Below are 16,813 nucleotides of genomic sequence, written 5' to 3' on the forward strand. Positions count from 1 at the left end.
CTACATTGAGCACCAAGCAATACTCTTAAGTGGGAAGATCAACACAAAGAAGTTGACTCTTGCCCAAAACAAAAACATGGGTTTGGTACATTTCCAAATAAAATGTCAATAAAATTGTTTGATACTTTCCTATTTGAGGGAAAACAAGGCCAAGATGGTTAAGAAGATTTTATAAATAAGTGATGGGAATGGCTGTGAGCGCTTGAAAGTGTACCCCATCTAAGAATATGTAGATCAATGACCCCGAGTCCACAAAATGAGAATTCAGGACATAAGTAGCAGGTGAACAAATTAATCTTTACTACTCCATAAAAGGTGCTAGGAAATTGGGCAACTATTTGGAACAACAATTTAACCTAAATCTTCACCCACACTTTTTGAAATAAACTTTAAATTTTGTAAACATTTCAGATTTACAGAATTATTATGAAGACAGTATAGAGAGTTTCCATATATCTCACATCCAGTTCTCTCTTACTGTCTTGGTATGGAGTATGGTATATTTATCAAAATTAATGAACCAATATAGAACACTCTTATTAATCCTATTCTCATGAAGTTACTCATTTTTTTTGAAAAATATTCTGGGGGAGATTTCAGAGAAATACAAATTACCACAAGAAATCAAATAGTCACGGGGCGCCTGGGTGGCTCAGTTGGTTAGGCGACTGCCTTCGGCTCAGGTCATGATCCTGGAGTCCCTGGATGGAGTCCCGCATCGGGCTTCCTGCTCGGCAGGGAGTCTGCTTCTCCCTCTGACCCTCCCCCCTCTCATGTGCTCTCTCTCTCATTCTCTCTGTCAAATAAATAAATGAATAAATCTTTAAAAAAAAAAAAAGAAATCAAATAGTCACTTCCAAATTTCCACACTCATTCCAGACTGTGGGCTTGGGCGTGGCCACGAACTCTGGGTCTTGAGGCAGACGGCCCCCCAAGAACACGGGCTGTGTGCTCCCTCAAACCCAGAGGTGATGATGGATCTCCTGTAAAAGGGGCCACCAAGGTCAATTCCCTGCCTTTCAGTGACCAAACACCAGCCAGGGTCAGCCATGTGCAGCTCCCCTGTTGTCCCAGGCACGGAGGGGAGGGGTGGCATGATGGCACAAGGATGCTCTCGGCGTCCTGCGTGGGCATGAGTGCTGTGAAACAGGAAGAAGGGCCTGTCATTTTTCGGGTCACCATCACCCACTCCTCCATAACAGGCCTGGCGCCAGGCCCTGGAGGTCTGAGTTCATGGGACACCTCTTTGGCCCCAAGGAGCTCCCGCGCTGGAGGGAAAGACAACAAAGGAAGACGTAAAACCAACCAAACAAGACCAGTGAAAGTCCGAAAGTTCAAGACATTACAAGAAAAAACTCCAGAGCAATGGTCTTTATCTCTATAGATGCAAAGATCCTCAGTAACATACTGAATGCAAACCAAATCCAGCAACATATGAAAAGGATTCTGTATCATGAGCAAGTGGGGTTTATCCCAGCAATAAATGATTGGCTCACCATTTGGAAATCAATAAAATACACCATATCAATAAAGGACAAAAACTGCATAATCCTCTCTATAGACAGAAAAAGCATTTTTAAAAAATCCAATACCCTTTCATGACAAAGGCACTCAACAAACTCGTAATGGAAGGGAAACTTCCTCACCCCGACAGGGGCATCTAGGAAAAACCCACGGCTAACGTCACACTTCATAATGAAAGATGAACACTTTCCCTCCTAAGATCAGACATAAGACAAGGATGTCTGTCCTCACCCCTCTCTTCCACCTTGTACAGGAGGTTCTAGCCAGAGCAGTTAGGCAAGAAAGAGATGTCACAGCACCAAATTGGAGAGGAGGAGGTAAAGTACCTCTATTTGCAATGACATGATCCTGTATGCAGAAAATCCTGAGGAACACACACACACATCCCAAAAAAACTATTGGTGTCAGTCAGTGATTTTGGCAGTGTTTCAGGATATAAGATAAATATACAAAACCAACTGTATTTCTATACACCAGCAACAGACAACCCAAGTTACAATAGAATCGGCAAGAATAAAAAACAGGAAGAATTTAACAAAAGATGTGTAGGACTTATATGCTGGAAACTATAAAATGTTATCAAAAGAAATTAAGATCTAAATAAGTGGAACATCACCCCATGTTCATGGGTTACAATTAATATTGTAAAATGACAGTACTCCCAAATTGATCTACAAACACAATCACTCCTAGAACCCCAGCTGGCTTCTTTGCAGAAGTAGACAAGCTGGTCCCAGAACTCATATGGAAATCAGGGCCAGAGCAGCCAAAACAATCTTGAAAAGGAAGAACAAAGCTGGAGGACTCACGCTTCCCCCTCAAAACTCACTACAAAGCTACGGTGGTGAAGAGATGGTGGTGCAGACATAAGGGCAGACAAACAGATCAATGGGATGGAATTGAGAGTCTAGAGGGAATCCTTCATTTGTGGCTGATTTTCAACAAAGACACGAAGACAATTCAATGGGGAAAGAATCCTTTTTTTTTTTTAAGCAAATGGTCCTGGGACTGCTGGACGTCCACATGCAGAAGAATGAAGTTGGACCCCTGACTCACACCATTTACAGGAATTAACTCAAAATGCATCACTGACCTAAATGTGGGAGCTAACACTATAAAACTCATAGAAGGGGCAAATCCTCAGGAGGCTGGATTTGGCAAGTTTCTTAGATATGACACCAAACACACAGGTGACAGTGACAACAACCACAAAAAAATAAACTGGACTTCATTAGAATTAAAAACTTTTGTGCTTTGAGCGCCTGGGTGACTCAGTGGTTAAGTATCTGCCTTCGGCTCAGGTCATGATCCCGGGGTCCTGGATCGAGTCCTGCATCGGGCTCCCTGCTCAGTGGGGAGCCTGCTTCTCCCTCTGACCCTCCCCTGGCTCGTGCTATCCCTCTCTCTCTCAAATAAAAAAAGAAAATCTTAAAAAAAAAAAAAAAACTTTTGTGCTTCAAAGGACCCTGTGAAGAAAGTGAAAAGAGAACCCGCAGAATGAAAGAAAACATTTGCGGATCATAATGATCTAGTATTCAGAACAGATAGAGAAATGCATTTCAACAGTAAAAACACAACTAATCCACTTTAAAACTGGACAAAAGATTTCAGTAGACATTCCTCCAAAGAAGATAAGCAAGTGGCTCACGAGCACACGGGACAGATGACCAACATCACCCGCCAACATCACCCGCCGTCCGGGAGATGCACACGGGTGCTAGGAGGGCTGTGGTCAGCGAGACGGGCAGCGGTGAGAGCTGGTGAGGGTGCGCAGGGCTTGCGACCCTCACGCACCTGCTGGTGACCAAACGGTGCTGGAAGTCACTCTGAAACCAGCGTGGCAGTTCCTTAAAAAGGTAAAAATCGTCTCACCATGTGACCCCGCAATTCCCCTCCTATGACAACTGAGAACGTGTCCACCCAGAAGTGTGCACACGCACAGAGTAGCACTGTTCATAACTGCCAAAATGTGGAAACAAGCCACATGTCCACCTCCTCAAACACACAGATAAACGAAATGCGGTCTGTCCGGGCAACGGAATATTATTGGAAGTAAAGAGCACCAACACCTGCTACAACACAGTAAATTCTGGAAACATTGTGAGCCAAACACAAAAGACTACGTATTGTATATTCCATCCATGTGAAATGTCTAAAACAGGCAAATCCATGTAAATGGAAAGGAGACTGGCAGCTGCCAGGGGCTGGGGGGTGGGAGGGAGTGAGTGCTTATGGGTCCGGGCTTTCTTTTTGGGGGTCTTAAAAATGTTCTGGTAGGCGGAGCAAGATGGCGGAGGAGTAGGAGATCTGGATTTCGTCTCCTCTCAGGAATTCAGCTGGATAGGGATCAAGCCATTCTGAACACCTACAAACTCAACAGGAGATTGAAGAAAAGAGCAACAACTCTCTCATCAGAAAAGCGACCACTTTCTGGAAGGTAGGACGTGCGGAGAAGTGAATCCGAGGCGATATTCGGGAGGATAGACGGCGGGCGGGGGGGCCTCCGTCGGCCCTTCTGGCAAGTGATAGAGCTGCGGAGCACAAAATCGGAACTTTTAAAAGTCTGCTCCGCCGAGGGACGTCACTCTGGTGGCTAAGCGGGCGGTGGAACCCTCATGGGACAGTGTGGTCTCAGGACCCTCGGGGTCACAGAAAGACCGGGGGTGCCTGAGTGCGGCAGAGCTCCCAGGGATCGGAGCAGGGAAGCCGGCTGCAGAGGCGGAGCCCAGGCGCGGGCTCTCAGCTCGGGGTTGCCATTGACCGTGATCCGCGGCCCAGTCGGGCCCCTGCTCCTCCAGCAGGGACCCCACAAGCAGCAGATCCGGGGAGACTCACCTTCCTCCCCTGAGAGGAGCCGCGCGAGAGTGCACCGCAGGGATCTGCTGGGTTTGGAGACTCCACCCGGGGTCCGGCGCCAGAGATAGAAACGCTCGGTCACAGGCCGGGTGAGCACGGAGTGCGGCTGGAGACTGGGGAGCCGGGAGTGACTGCTTGTCTCTGGGGGCTCACTGAGGAGTGGGGCCCCAAGTTCTCGGCTCCTCCGGAGCAGAGATTGGGAGGCCGCCATTTTCACTCTCGTCCCCCAAAGCTGTACGGGAAGCTCGCAGGGAACAAAAGCCCCGGAGAGCAAACCTGAGCAGATTACTTAGCCGGGAGGGGGCAAGGGCGGGGCAATTCCGCCTCCGGCAAAGACTTTTGGAAACCACGGCAACAGGCCCCTCCCCAGAAGATCAGCGAGAACAGCCAGCCAAGACCAAGTTTACCGATCAATGAGAACGGCAGAACTCCAGCGCTAGGGGAATACTGCACATAGAATCCGTGGCTTTTTTACCATGAGTCTTTAGTCTTTCAAAGTTAATTTTTTTTTTAACTGTCTTTTCTTTTTTTTTTTTTAATTTTTCTTTTCCCCTTTTCAACCAACATCTTATCAATCCCTTTTTTAAAAAACATTTTTATTTTTCATTTTTAGAGTCATATTCTATCCCTTCATAGTAGTTACCCATATTTTTGGCATATATATACAAGTTGTTCTCTCTTTAAAATTTTGAGATAGTTTCTTCTTTTTTTTTTTTGTTAAAGATTTTATTTATTTATTTGACAGAGAAAGACACAGTGAGAGAGGGAACACAAACGGGGAGTGGGAGAGGGAGAAGCAGACTCCCTGCTGAGCAGGGAGCCCGATGCGGGACTCGATCCCGGGACTCCAGGATCATGACCTGAGCCGAAGGCAGTCGCTTAACCAACTGAGCCACCCAGGCGCCCGAGATAGTTTCTTCTAACAGATCAAAATATACCCTAAATCCCTAGTGTATGGTTTTTTTCTACTCCCCTGCCTGATCACATTCTCTCCCTTTTTTTTTTAAATCCTCTTCTTTCTTTTTTCAAACAACTTCTTATCAATTCCTTTTATAAAATTTTTTATAATTTTCATCTTTACAGTCATATTCCATCCCTTCATCATATCAACCCTTATTTTTGTACATATATAAGCTTTTCTTTCTTTAAAATTTTGGGAGGCACTTTCTTCTAACAGACCAAAATACACCCAAAATCTAGTGTGTGGCATTGATCTATATACCAGCCTGATCATATTTGATCACATTTTGTTTTGTTTTGTTCTGTTTTTGTTTGTTTTTACCTTTCTCTTTTTCCTTTTTTTTTTTTTTTCTTTTTCTTTTTTCTCTCTTTCCCTTTCTTTTCCCACTGCTTCAGGTCTTTTCTGATTTGTTTAAGAGTATATTTTCTGGGGACGTTGTTACCCTGCTAGCATTTTGTTCTCTCATTCATCTATTCTCCTCTGCACAAAATGACAAGATGGAAAAAATCACCTCAACAAAAAGAACAAGAGGTAGTACCAACTGCCAGGGACCTACTCAATACGGACATTAGTACGATGTCAGATCTAGAGTTCAGAATCACCACTTTAAAGATACTAGCTGGGCTTGAAAAAAGCATGGAAGTTATTAGAGAAACCCTTTCTGGAGAAGTAAAAGAACGAAAATCTAACCAAGTAGAAATCAAAGAGGCTATTAATGAGGTGCAATCAAATATGGGCATGCTAACTGCTAGGATAAATGAGGCAGAAGAGAGAATCAGTAATATAGGAAGACCAAATGATGGAAAATAAAGAAGCTGAGAAAAAGACAGATAAACAACTACTGGATCACGAGGGCAGAATTTGAGAGATAAGCGACACCATAAGACGAAACAACATTAGAATAATTGGGATCCCAGAAGAAGAAGAAAGAGAGAGAGGGGCAGAAGGTATAATGGAGCTAATTATAGCAGAGAACTTCTCTAATTTGGGGAAGGAAACAGGCATCAAAATCCAGGAAGCACAGAGAACCCCTCTCAAAATTAATAAAAATAGGTCAACACCCCGACATCTAATAGTAAAACTTATGAGTCTCAGGGACAAAGAGAAAATCCTGAAAGCAGCTCGGGAGAAGAGATATGTAACCTATAATGGTAGAAACATTAGATTGGCAACAGATCTATCCACAGAGACCTGGCAGGCCAAAAAGGACTGGCAGGATATATTCAGAGCACTAAATGAGAAAAATATGCAGCCAAGAATACTATATCCAGCTAGGCTGTCATTGAAAATTGAAGGAGAGATAAAAAGCTTCCAGGACAAACAAAAACTAAAGGAATTTGCAAACATGAAACCAGGCCTACAAGAAATCTTGAAAGGGGTCCTCTAAGCAAAGAGAGAGCCTAAAAGCAACATAGACCAGAAAGGAACACAGACAATATACAGTAACAGTCACCTTACAGGCAATACAATGGCACTAAATTCCTATCTTTCAATAGTTACCCTGAATGTAAATGGGCTAAATGCCCCAATCAAAAGACACAGGCTATCAGATTGGATTAAAAAACAAGACCCATCGATATGCTGTCTTCAAGAGACTCATTTTAGAACCAAAGACACCCCCAGATTTAAAGTGAAGGGGTGAAAAACCACTTACCATGCTAATGGACACCAAAAGAAAGCTGGGGTGGCAATCCTTATATCAGACAAATTGGATTTTAAACCAAAGACTGTAATAAGAGATGAGGAAGGACACTATATCCTACTTAAAGGGTCTATCCAACAAGAAGATCTAACAAGTGTAAACATCTATGCCCCTAACATGGGAGCAGCCAATTATATAAGGCAGTTAATAACAAAAGCGAAGAAACACATCGACAACAATACAATAATAGTGGGGGACTTTAACACCCCCCCTCACTGAAATGGACAGATCGTCTAAGCAAAAGATCAACAAGGAAATAAAGACTTTAAATGACACACTGGACCAAATGGACTTCACAGACATATTCAGAACATTCCATCCCAAAGCAACGGAATACACACTCTTCTCTAGTGCCCATGGAATATTCTCCAGAATCGATCACATCCTAGGTCATAAATCAGGTCTCAACCGGTACCAAAAGATTGGGATCATTCCCTATTTTCAGACCACAGTGCTTTGAAACTAGAACTCAATCACAAGAGGAAAGTCGGAAAGAACTCAAATTCATGGAGGCTAAAGAGCATCCTACTGAGGAATGAATGGGTCAACCAGGAAATTAAAGAAGAATTAAAAAAAATTCACGGAAACCAATGAAAATGAAAACACAACTATCCAAAATCTTTGGGATGCAGCAAAGGCAGTCCTAAGAGGAAAGTATATAGCAATACAAGCCTTTCTCAAGAAACAAGAAAGGTCTCAAGTACACAACCTAACCCTACACCTAAAGGAGCTGGAGAAAGAACAGCAAATAAAGCCTAAACCCAGCAGGAGAAGAGAAATAATAAAGATCAGAGCAGAAATCAATGAAATAGAAACTAAAAGAACAGTAGAACACATCAACGAAACTAGGAGCTGGTTCTTTGAAAGAATTAACAAGATTGATAAACCCCTGGCCAGACTTATCAAAAAGAAAAGAGAAATGACCCAAATCAACAAAATCATGAACAAAAGAGGAGAGATCACAACCAACACCAAAGAAATACAAACAATTATAAGAACATATTATGAGCAACTCTATGCCGGCAAATTAGATAACCTGGAAGAAATGGATGCATTCCTGGAGATGTATCAACTACCAAAACTGAGCCAGGAAGAAATAGAAAACCTGAACAGACCTATAACCACTAAGGAAATTGAAGCAGTCATCAAAAATCTCCCAAAAAACAAAAGCCCAGGGCCAGATGGCTTCCCAGGGGAATTCTACCAAACATTTCAAGAAGAATTAATACCTATTCTTCTGAAACTGTTCCAAAAAATAGAAATGGAAGGAAAACTTCCAAACTCATTTTATGAGGCCAGCATTACCTTGATCCCCAAACCAGACAAAGACGCCATCAAAAAGGAGAACTACAGACCAATATCCCTGATGAACATGGATGCAAAAATTCTCACCAAAATACTAGCCAATAGGATCCAACAGTACATTAAAAGGATTATTCACCACGACCAAGTGGGATTTATCCCTGGGCTGCAAGGTTGGTTCAACATCTGCAAATCAATCAATGTGATACAATACCATTAATAAAAGAAAGAACAAGAACCATATGATCCTGTCCATAGATGCAGAAAAAGCATTTGACAAAGTACAGCATCCTTTCTTGATCAAAACTCTTCAGAGTATAGGCATAGAGGGTACATACCTCAATATCATAAAAGCCATCTATGAAAAACCTACAGCGAATATCATTCTCAATGGGGAAATACTGAGAGCTTTCCCCCTAAGGTCAGGAACGCGGCAGGGATGTCCACTATCACCACTGCTATTCAACATAGTATTGGAAGTCCTAGCCACAGCAATCAGACAACAAAAAGAAATAAAAGGCATCCAAATCAGCAAAGAAGAAGTCAAACTCTCACTCTTTGCAGATGATATGATACTTTATGTGGAAAACCCCAAAGACTCCACCCCAAAACTGCTAGAACTCATATAGGAATTCAGTAAAGTGGCAGGATATAAAATCAATGCACAGAAGTCAGTGGCATTCCTATACACCAACAACAAGACAGAAGAAAGAGAAATTAAAGAGTCGATCCCATTTACAATTGCACCCAAAACCATAAGATACCTAGGAATAAATCTAACCAAAGAGGCAAAGGATCTGTACTCAGAAAACTATAAAATACTCATGAAAGAAATTGAGGAAGACACAAAGAAATGGAAAAACGTTCCATGCTCATGGATTGTAAGAACAAATATTGTGAAGATGTCAATGCTACCTAGAGCAATCTACACATTCAATGCAATCCCCATCAAAATACCATCCACTTTTTTCAAAGAAATGGAACAAATAATCCTAAAATTGGTATGGAACCAGAAAAGACCCCGCATAACCAGAGGAATGTTGAAAAAGAAAAGCAAAGCCGGCGGCATCACAATTCTGGACTTCCAGCTCTATTATAAAGCTGTCATCATCAAGACAGTATGGTACTGGCACAAAAACAGACACATAGATCAATGGAACAGAATAGAGAGCCCAGAAATGGACTCTCAACTCTATGGTCAACTCATCTTTGACAAAGCAGGAAAGAATGTCCAATGGAAAAAAGACAGTCTCTTCAACAAATGGTGTTGGGAAAATTGGATAGCCACATGCAGAAGAATGAAACTGGACCATTTCCTTACACCACACACACAAATAGACTCCAAATGGTTGAAAGACCTCAATGTGAGACAGGAGTCCATCAAAATCCTAAAGGAGAACACAGGCAGCAACCTCTTTGACCTCAGCCGAAGCAACTTCTTCCTAGAAACATCGCCAAAGGCAAGGGAAGCAAGGGCAAAAATGAACTATTGGGACTTCATCAAGATAAAAAGTTTTTGCAAAGCAAAGGAAACAGTCAACAAAACCAAAAGACAACCGACAGAATGGGAGAAGATATTTGCAAATGACATATCAGATAAAGGGCTAGTATCCAAAATCTATAAAGAACTCATCAAACTCAACACCCAAAGAACAAAGAATCCAATCAAGAAATGGGCAGAAGACATGAACAGACATTTTTCCAAAGAAGACATCCAAATGGCCAACAGACACATGGAAAAGTGCTCAACATCGCTCAGCATCAGGGAAATCCAAATCAAAACCTCAATGAGATACCACCTCACACCAATCAGAATGGCTAAAATTAACAAGTCAGGAAACAACAGATGTTGGCGGGGATGTGGAGATAGGGGAACCCTCCTACACTGTTGGTGGGAATGCAAGCTGGTGCAGCCACTCTGGAAAACTGTATGGAGGTTCCTCACAAAGTTGAAAATAGAGCTACCATATGATCCAGCAACTGCACTACTGGGTATTTATCCCAAAGATACAAATGTAGGGATCCGAAGGGGTACTTGCACCCCGATGTTTATAGCAGCACTTGCAATGATGTGGATGGTACTGGAGAGTGTCATGCTGAGCGAAATAAGTCAGTCAGAGAAAGACATGTATCATATGACCTCACTGATATGAGGAATTCTTAATCTCAGGAAACAAACTGAGGGTTGCTGGAGTGGGGGGTGGGGTGGGAGGGATGGGGTGACTGGGTGATAGACACTGGGGAGGGTATGTGCTCTGGTAAGCGCTGTGAATTGTGCAAGACTGTTGGATCTCAGATCTGTACCTCTGAAGCAAATAATGCAATATATGATAAGAAAAAAAAAGAGAAGAAGATAGCAGGAGGGGAAGAATGAAGGGGGGAAATCAGAGGGGGAGACGAACCATGAGAGATGATGGACTCTGAAAAACAAACTGAGGGTTCTAGAGGGGAGGGGGGTGGGGGGAAGGGTTAGCCTGGTGATGGGTATTGAGGAGGGCACGTTCCGCATGGAGCACTGGGTGTTATGCACAAACAATGAATCATGGAACACTTCATCTAAAACTAATGATGTAATGTATGGGGATTAACATAACAATAAAAAATTTTTTTTAAAAATGTTCTGGAATTAGATCGTGGTGATGTTTGCACAATTTTGTGCCTCTCCTGAAATTCATTGCATTGTATACATGAAAAGGGGGAATTTTATGGTATGTGACTGGTATCTAAAAAAAAAGTCCAGGGATGAGTGTTTGAGGGTTTGGTCTGCTGCCAGGAACCTAGGGGGCTCCACGGATGGGCACATGTTCAAGCTGAGGGAGGAGGGACGAGTGGGCTTCCGTGAAGAACAAAGAGGACACTCCACCCCATGGGAGGAGCACATGGAAAGGCCCAGGGCTGGGGCTGCCGTGACATGACTCCCACTGACCTCTGGTGGGCAAGGTGGCCTCGTCTGCAGAGGGGAACCTGAGGCTGTGGCCTGCCCGTGGTCCCAGCTGTGGTCCCGGGAGAGGAAGCAGCCTGAGCGAGCCCGCCAGGCATCCATGAGAAGGGCTTCACTCGTCAGCAGAGGAACTTCCCCTTCAGTACAGTGGGCGCCACCTGCCAAGTGACTCCAGCTCAAGCGCGAAGTCACCCACTCCCATGCGGGGAGGGCATGGGGCGGCATCTCCTCCTCTGAATCCCCCACCTCCGGACAGCAGTGTCCACGCACAGAAGCCGTCCTTCTGGGGGCAGCGATGAAGCCCTTGGGTGGCCCCAGTCCTGAAAGGGTGGAGCCCCTCCCCCTCCTCAGACGTGCGTACGTGTGTGTGAGAGAGACACGGATGGACGTGCATGCACAAATCAAAGTCGCTTCCTTCTGGGTTCTCAGGGTCTCGCTCTGGGCATGGAGGGGGACCTATGTTCAGGTTGCCCTGCTTTGGGCGTAAGCTGACCAACCATCCCAGTTTGCCTGCACTGACGAGGTTCCCGAGACTTGGAATTTAAAGTGGTGACATTCCCAGGAAAATGGGCAGGCAGGTCCGGCTTGCTGGGTGGGTGGCCCAGGGCACCATTTGAGTCCCCATGCTTTGTAAGTGTCCTGACACACACACCACATTCATGCATCCGTGGGGCCACCAGCCCGGCTCCTGGTGGCCCCTGGATGCGTGGCCGGGGCCAGGGAAACGTGTAGGGGAAGGCCCGGAGATGGAGCTCCCACCCCCGCCCACTGCCAGCGACGGCCGGCGTTCAGGACAGCGTGCGGGACCTGCTCCCTCCGGCCGTCACCCGAACACAAGGACGGCAGGCCGCGGCATGGGTCTCGGGTTACCCGGGCTCCAATCCCAGCTCAGCCGTGTACTCGATCACCTCAGGCAGACAAGCGAACGCGGACCCACGGCTTCCATCCGGCGCTCTTTCACACGTATGACCTGCAAACACTTACAACCACCCCACAGGGGGTTCACTGTCATCCCCACTTTGCAGGTGAGAGCATGACCCCGATGCTTACATAATACAATATGACAGCACAGGGGTTCAGACCTGGGTCCCACACTGAACCCCAGAAGTGGGAATGACACCCTTCCCCATGGGGCCACGGCAGCTCTGGGACAGTGTCTGCGAGCTGCTGGTGCCGAGCCCAGAAAGAGGGGAGAGGGGAGAGAACAGCCCGCCCTCCCCTCCTCTTTGACATACGGCCCGTAATTCCAAGGTCAAGGGGTCTTCTTTTCTTAAAGATGGTGCAGCATTGGGCGCCTGGGTGGCTCAGTCGGTTAAGCGACTGCCTTCGGGTCAGGTCATGATCCTGGAGTCCCTGGATCGAGTCCCGCATCGGGCTCCCTGCTCGGCAGGGGGTCTGCTTTGCCCTCCGACCCTATCCCCTCTCATGTGTTCTCTCTCATTCTCTCTCTCTCTCTCAAATAAATAAATAAAATCTTTAAAAAAAAAAAAAGATGGTGCAGCATCGCTCAAGAGCTTCCAAACAAACAGGCTGCTCGTCCGCTGGGGCTGTTGCTACAAATACCACAGACGTGCACTGCTCAGCGTCCTGGGGGCAGCTCGGTGGGCGAGGGCCCACACCCTGCTGCCCTGTGGGCCCCAGTGCACCCCCGAGCACCCCACAGGCCCCCTAACACCCTCACACCCGGGATCAGTTCTCGAGATGACGCTGGGGGAGTCCCGAACATTGAGAGCACAGCCTAGACCACTCTGCTAGAGCAGCAGGGCAGGAGCCCGACCTCCCCAAAACCCGATCCCGTTTCGTTAACTCCACAAGAGCCGGGAGGCCAGATGCCAATGATTGCGCCAACTAATACGTTAAACCCCAGTTATCCCTTGGAACTACGTTCCTCGCGCCTTACAAACTAAGACTCAAGTGAGGCAGCGCACTCTTGGGGGGGACAGCAACCCCAGGGTGCTCCTAGCGACAGCAGGAGACCCCGCGCTCGGGTTCCGCACCGACGAGCGGAGCGCAAGGCCTCCCGGACTCCCTGCAGCAGTCACTTCATCCAGTGACAGTTTTCAACTCCGAACGGAGTTTAAACATTTAGTAATTGTCTTAGCTCCCAACAGCACAGAACGGGCAAACAGAGCTCGAGTCAACACACGAGAGACTGGGCTGGAGGCTGCGTCCGTCCGTCCGCAGGGACTGATGGAGGAGGTCGGGGCCAGAGGACCCCAGGGCACGGCCACCATGGGGGACGAGGGCCAGGCGTGGCGGGGGAGGCGGGGGAGGCCCAGGACGTCCTCCCCTGCCGCCCCCGCGGGGCTCTGAGGGCACCAGACCAGCTGACGTGTGGCCCGTGACGAGGCGGAGGTGGGCCCTCCCTTGCGGGACCTGGGCAGCCTCCCTCAGCTCAGCGCCCTGACGTGCTCAGCTGCCGGTGTCCTGGCCTGACCCCGTGAGTGGGATGCTGTCGTGACCCCATCTTTAACGGGGAAACAGGAACAGACTGGTTAAGCAACGTGCCCCAGACCACAAAACCAGGAGGCCGCAGGGCCAGGCTCCCATGCCGCTGCCGGCCCTGCGGCTCCGCTGCTCCTCCGGAGGATTCATAGTCCTTACAATCCTTAAACACCCAAAGTCCGTCTGAGTCATCGGAACGTGCCCGGCCAGGCCCCGGGCCAGCAGCTGCCACCATCCGGCCGGGACCCTGGCTGGCCCAGGGCCGTGTCTGGAGGGTAATAGGGAAGGATTCTATTTTCTCCTTACAGCCCTTGGTAGCTGTTTCAACTCTTTTCAAGGAAGTATTCTAACGTTGAGAGTAGGTTCGTCCAGGCTGCAGACAAAGATGCAATTCTGGAAACCTTGCGTGGCCTCCCACGCGCCTATGTCGTGCAGCCTGGCCTCACGGTGCCCTCCCTCCCGGTGACGGGGGGCCAGAGGACGGGCTCAGGGACAGCCCGCTGGGCTGGGTGGCCCTGAAGCAGGATCGTGGCAGAGAGAAGGGGACCCCCAGACAGGAAGGGAAGAGGCCCTGGCGGCTGACCCCAGTTCAGAATCTAAGGGCTCCTGGGGCAGATCCCACCCCAGGAAGGGCCGAGCGAAGTCCCAAGGAATTGGGAACGGGGGGGTGTCGTTTTAGGGCATTTGGGGTGCCGGCATGACCCAGTGCAGGTGTCCCCGGAGCGGACCCGGCCCTGGGCTCTGGGGAGACCCGTGGTTGCATCTGACTTTGAGGACCGAACTCCAGAGTCCCTGGAGGGCTGGGCAGGAGTGGTCACGAGGGGGCAACACTCCTTGCTCGTGGAGGTGAGGCCTGGAGGAGCATCTGCAAGAGGGACTGGAAGCGCAGGTCCCACGTGGTGACACAGACCACACGGCCCCACACGGCACAGCCCTCCCCCTCCCCCACAAGCCCCGCAGAGGTTCGTCCAGCAGCCCCGCCCGCACACCCCACTCAGGGCTGCCTTGCGAAGCTCATGGCCTCTACTTCTGAAACCATCCACCCCGTCTCTTGCTTCTCCTTTCCCATTTTCAATTCCTACTTTTTTAAAAGATTTTTTACATGGTCTCCATGCCCGAGGGGGGCTCAAAGTCACAGCCCTGAGACCAGCTGTCGCAGGCGCCCCTGACTATTCTCAACATGTCAAGTGTCACGAGAGACAGGCATTACTGACAAAGACCATTTGACTCTGGCTTCGCTCTCGAGGATTATTCCCCCGACCAGACTCCCCCCCGGGCGGCTTCTCAACGCCAGCAGCACCGGTCAGCTTTCAGCGCTTGCCCGACGTACACGAGGGCTGTCCCCCCGGTGCACGTCTCTCCCCGCCCGGCCCCTGCGGCATCCCCAAGGAAAGTTCTGGAAGGACCTGCACCCCCACTGTCAGTGAGTGTGGGGACGCATTCACGGCCGTCTGGGTCATGGGACTGATACACCTCCTGTATCGCTGGTGGCCCGGCCGGGTGTGTGGCCACGGGGGGGCCCCAGGAGCCTCTGGCTGCACCACGCCTCCATGCCGTGGCCTTCTCGCCACTTCCGCGAGGAGACAACTCAGAAGGAAGTGGTCTGGGTTTCGCGGAAGTGAGTCGGGGGGCACGAGCAGGTGGGGCGGGGGCAACTCGCTTCGCCGCTTCACAGAGGAGGAACCAGGACGGGGGGAGGCCGCCCTCCAACACCTGGCAAGGACTTGTTAAAGACAGCGCCAACATGATCATCTGCGTGCGCCCAGCCACTCCTGGGGGACGGGAGGCACTCAGGTCCTGGGGGGTCCTGGGGGGTCCTGCTCCACCTGTGTCCAGGGTCCCCCTCCGTAAGGCAGAGGGAGGCGGCAGGGAGGGAGCAGCCCTCAGCACCCCTGCTCCACACCAGCCCAAACCTTCCCCCCCGGACGCCGACCACTGGACGTGTGACCCTGACCCGTCTCACAGGCCACCGTGGCCCACGTTCCAGACTGTGAGCTCCTCTTCATGGCGCCCGCCCGCCCGCGGCCCCGCCACCGCCCCGGGCCAGTTTTCTGAGACAGCCGCTGGCGCTGACATGGCTGAAGAGGCACTCACGTTTGTACTGACTTTTGGGTGATGCAGAGCAGGAGTGGTAAGGTGGTGCGTGGACAGCACACACGTGGCCGCAGGATCCACGGGCAGCGATGACAGCCAGTGCTCATCCTGCTCTTCTGGAACCTTCCTGTGGCACTGCCTTCAAAATAAAACGTGGAGGAAGATTCTCACAGCCCAACAGTGAGCGTGGCTGGAGCCCCACGTGGCGGGAGCCCCACGTGGTGGTCTCCGGGGCGGGGAGCGCCCCCCTTGCCTGCGACAGCCCAGTCCCGAAGGTGGAAAGCGGCCCTGGCCTCCCACACACGTCACCAGCCCTTTCGGGAGACCGAGAGAAGCCCCGGCTCTCGTGACCCCCTGGTAGTGGGGGTGGGGGGCACGGCGGGGGCTGGACATGTGACCTGGGACGGTGAGGCCCCTGCTGCACCAGCGGGGCGCCTGTCCCCCACTGAGCTAACTCCCGCAGCAGAGAACCTTCCAGAGCTGCCTCGGCCTCTCCCCGACCGTGGAACGTCCATTACTCATCTGTCCACACCCGGGCACTTGGGTACGTGGAGGCACTCGGCAGCCCCCGTTCCCCGGAAGAAGAGACTGAGGTTCAGAGTGGGGGGAGCGACTGCCCGGGAAGGGTTCACCAGGAGGTCCCTCCACTTGCAGCCCCCCCGAGACGCCCCGCACTGCACCACCTGCCACGTGGACCGCCAGGGCACCAGGGGCACCAAACGCAACCCACGGGGTCCCTGGAAGCACCACGCGGGGTTCCGCTACCTCTCACGGACTCTGCCGCAAACAGCACCTTTGTCAGGGCGGGGCCCGAGACCCCTTCCAGGAGAGGGAGCCGAGGGGCTCCCAGCCCCAGCCCCAACCTGGTCACCCCGACACCTCTCCCCTCGCCCCCACTCGCCCCCTCCACAGGCGGGTACTACGCGTAGCCGCCCCACCCCCCATCTCACCAAACGGACACGTGTGACTATGTCAGCCCCCCACACCC

The sequence above is a fragment of the Mirounga leonina genome, unplaced genomic scaffold (assembly GCF_011800145.1).
Source record: "Mirounga leonina isolate KUSES-001 unplaced genomic scaffold, KU_Mleo_1.0 Mir_178, whole genome shotgun sequence".
Taxonomy (NCBI): domain Eukaryota; kingdom Metazoa; phylum Chordata; class Mammalia; order Carnivora; family Phocidae; genus Mirounga; species Mirounga leonina.